Below are 4,010 nucleotides of genomic sequence, written 5' to 3'. Positions count from 1 at the left end.
GTTGGAAAGCCCTGCTACCGATCATTCGTTATAATAAAGTTAATCTACCAATTGAAGCCGGTTGAATTAGGTTGGATAGATTTTAAACCTAGTGGCTTATTTAGACTAGGAAAATGGGGACTAGCCATAAATGCCACAAAGGCGCGAGAAATATGCCAAAATTTGTGGTGAGACCGAAAAGTACTACTATCGGTAAGCCACACATCAATATAATAAATAATTTCAAAATAAATTAAAAGCGGGAGGCAAATAACTTTTAGGCTAGCAAATATCACATATTCAAAAGATTAATTTAAGCCAGACGTAAGTCATTAAAGAGACCGTGCTAGAACCACAGGACTCGAGGGGTGCCTAACACCTTCCCCTCGGTCAACAGAATTCCTTATCCGGATTTCTAGTTTGCAGACCAAAAAATAAAGAGTCATTTCCTTTTGAATAGGGATTCAATAAGGTGACTTGGAACACCCAAACTCAATTCCAAGTGACGACTCTGTAAATAAAATAATCCCTACTCAAAACGTCACTTTAATTGAAAAAACTCGTTTTCTCTAAAACCAACTTCCTAGCGGGGTCGAGGACGGTGAAAAATAGGGGTGTGACATGTGTTAACTCTTAAAGTCCCTGTATAGACTCAAGCAGGCACTAAGAGAATGAAATGTTAAAGCTTTTAGAAGGATTAATCATTATGGAATTCAAGCAAAGTCAACTAAATCATTCACTCTATATCATCTAGACTAATGAAAGGGTTGTTATTGTTCTAATATCTGTGGATGACATGTTGATCACAGGTGATCCACTGAGGATAATTGAAGATACTAAAGAAAAGTTGCAGAATACATTCAAAATAAAAGATTTTGGTGAATTAAAATTTCTTTAGGAATAAAGTTTGCTAGATCAAAAGAGGATCTTCTAATGCATCAAATGAGATATGCACTAGAATTTGTGTTTGAACCAGGACTTGGAGCAACTAAACTTGCAGGTTATCTCATAGATACAAATGTTAAGCTAACTAATAAGGAGCATGAGGATCATGTCTATCAAAATGATCATGATTTCAGTGATCCTCCAACTAATAGGAATGGATATGAAAGACTCAGAGAAAAATTATTGTACTTGACTATGACTAGGCCTGATATTGCCGTTAGTGTCCAAACACTTAATTACTCAGTTATTATAGTATCCTAAAAGTTCTGATGTAGATGTTGCAAATATGGTTGTGAGATACATTAAGAATGAACCAGGATAAGAAGTATTGTTGTCTAGGCAACTCAATAATGAAATATCAGTTAACGTTATGGTCGTTAACTACTTTTTGAAAAAGGCAGTTAAACTGTTAACGACTAGTAAGTGTCCAATAGTTAGTTAAAGCAATTACTAATTACTCAGCTTCTAGAATAGTCTTCCACACTACTATACATGATGTATTATATACAATGAAGTAGGGTGCATGCTTGATTATGTGTAACAAGTTCTCATAATTCACTCAATGGAATCTCTTTAATTTTTTTCTACTTTCATCTTTCTCTCTTCTTCTCCTCCTCTCTTCTTCTTCATACATGTCAGCCTCGATATCGAATTCAATAGTAATAAATTTAGTGTTAATACATAAAAATGACCCTAAACTTGACACCAAATTATAACTTTGACCTTAAACTTTGACAGTGCACAAATATGACCTTTAACTATTCAAAACTGCACAAATATGACCGATAAATGACTCTTCACTATTATTTTTTCATTCGGCTCAAAGATGAAAATGACATCTAATTTCTTGTCATTGTGGAAAAGGAATAATATTGAAGATGTATTAATTAGGTGAGTCAGCCTCATACGAAAAAATCGAGCGGGTATGCATATATATTATAAAGCAGAGGACGAATTTAAGTTATATAATATATCTAAATATTATTTATTTAAATATTAAATTAAAGATGAAACTATACTAATAATAAGAAAAATTATAGTTTTAATAAAATGTTATTAAATTAATGTTATTAAGGATAGTAGTAGTAGTATATTAAATTAACGTTATCAAACTAACATAATTAAAAGATGTTATTAAATTAACGTTATCAAAAAGCAAAACTTTGACAGTGCACAAATATGACCTTTAACTATTCAAAACTGCACAAATATGACCTCTCTCCAAGTCAGCCCTTTTAACGACGTGGCACCGTGTGATTGGATTACCTTTCCACGTAGGCGCGAGTGAGACTCACGTATGGGGTTGTAAAATCGGAGGTCATATTTGTTCAGGTTTTGAATAGTTAAAGGTCCTATTTGTGCACTATTAAAGTTTAAGGTCGAAGTTATAATTTGGTGTCAAGTTTATGGTAATTTTTATGTAACTACTCATAAATTTATGTTCAAATATCAAATATATACGCGATATATATAAAAAATAATTTTAACTAGAGTATAATTTTTGACGGAAGATTTGGCACGAATGTTGTTGGCATGAGTTATTAGCAATTTTAGTTAGTTTATTTATCTCAATCATTATGACTTAGAAGTCTTGAGAACAAAAGAGTTAGGAATCAAATATGAGAAGTTTTACCTTCGCTATGGACTGACAATTTTGCTAACCGTATTTTACTAAGTATCGTAAGTAAATTGCTCGCCTAAATATCAAGAACTAGGATTTAATCATCAAAATAAACCCAATTTTATGCCATATCATTGGCATGATTGGTTGGGAAATAAAAAGTTGACATTATTGGTTAGTTAAAGTGAGAGAACCATGTGCGCAAATTTTTAAAAACCTCAAGGACTAAAACGACAGTTCTAACGGTCATGGGCCAATTTAAATACTTTCTCCGTCTATTAATAGTTGTCCATTATTGACTTGACATTTTCTTTTTTTAAGAAATAATAAATGATGAGTGTAATCTTGCCATATCACCTTTTGAATATAATTAATTCAATACTTTGATAAATATATTGAGTAATGATTGGAATTAACGAACGATAAAATGGATAGAAATGGAAAAATTATGCACTGATTTTTCAAATTGAACAAATATTATTGGACATCTATTTTTAGCATAGTGGACAAGTAAAGATAGATGTTGGGAGTATTTTTTGAACTTTCCGTTTCGTTTTAGTCCTCCATAATTGTAGTTATTGTTGAAGATCGGGAGGTCATGAGTTCAAATCTTGAAAACAACTTTTTATAGAAATGGAAGGTAAGGCTGCATACAGCAGACTCTTGCGGTCAAATTTTTTCCTGTATCGTGCACATAGCAAATGTTTTAGTGCACCGAATTTTTATTTTTATTTTTACTGTTGAAGACGAGAAGATTTGGCTTATTAGGTATGTGGTTAATTTTAGGTCATTTAACGAACATTAGGCATTTCGAAATTAAATTTTCCCACAAATCGTATAGCATCACATGTTTTTTAGTATTTTTGGGATTACCTATAAATTTTGTAACTTCTTGTAACTGATATTCAACTATGATATCAACTACAACATTTTTTCTGATATAATTTCTATGTAATTTCTTCTTGCGAGTGTTCTAAATGTTTTGAGCTTGAGCCTTTCAATTAATTTTACGGAATGCATGGTACCTCTTACCAATAATAAGTATCAGGTAACTATGTATACTAAGATTTGAACACGCGAAAAGAAACCAATTTTGTTATATACAACTTTTTTGAACTTTTATGGATCAAATTATTAAAGTATATTCAAATTCTAAATTTTGACAAGTTTTCTTTATTGCTTATGTTCCAACCATATAATGTTATGTTTTGCTTCTTCTATAATTAACATGATAAGTCAAATTAGCAACTTAAATTCATAACAAAATCAAATACTGTTAAATAAAATGAAACAAAGGGAGAAAAAGATAATATTCGAAAAAACTTTCAATAAGAAGTTACTTGTATAACCTATTAATTCGATTAGATGCGTAAGCACCATCTAGAGCTGTAGTAGGATAAATAATTGAATATGATCCCTCCGATCTTAACTAAGAGCTCTCGTGTTCTAGCCTTAAATACAAATA

Source organism: Capsicum annuum, chromosome 12, assembly GCF_002878395.1.
Source record: "Capsicum annuum cultivar UCD-10X-F1 chromosome 12, UCD10Xv1.1, whole genome shotgun sequence".
Taxonomy (NCBI): domain Eukaryota; kingdom Viridiplantae; phylum Streptophyta; class Magnoliopsida; order Solanales; family Solanaceae; genus Capsicum; species Capsicum annuum.
The sequence above is the reverse complement of the archived record's forward strand: the minus strand, read 5'-3'. Positions refer to the sequence as shown.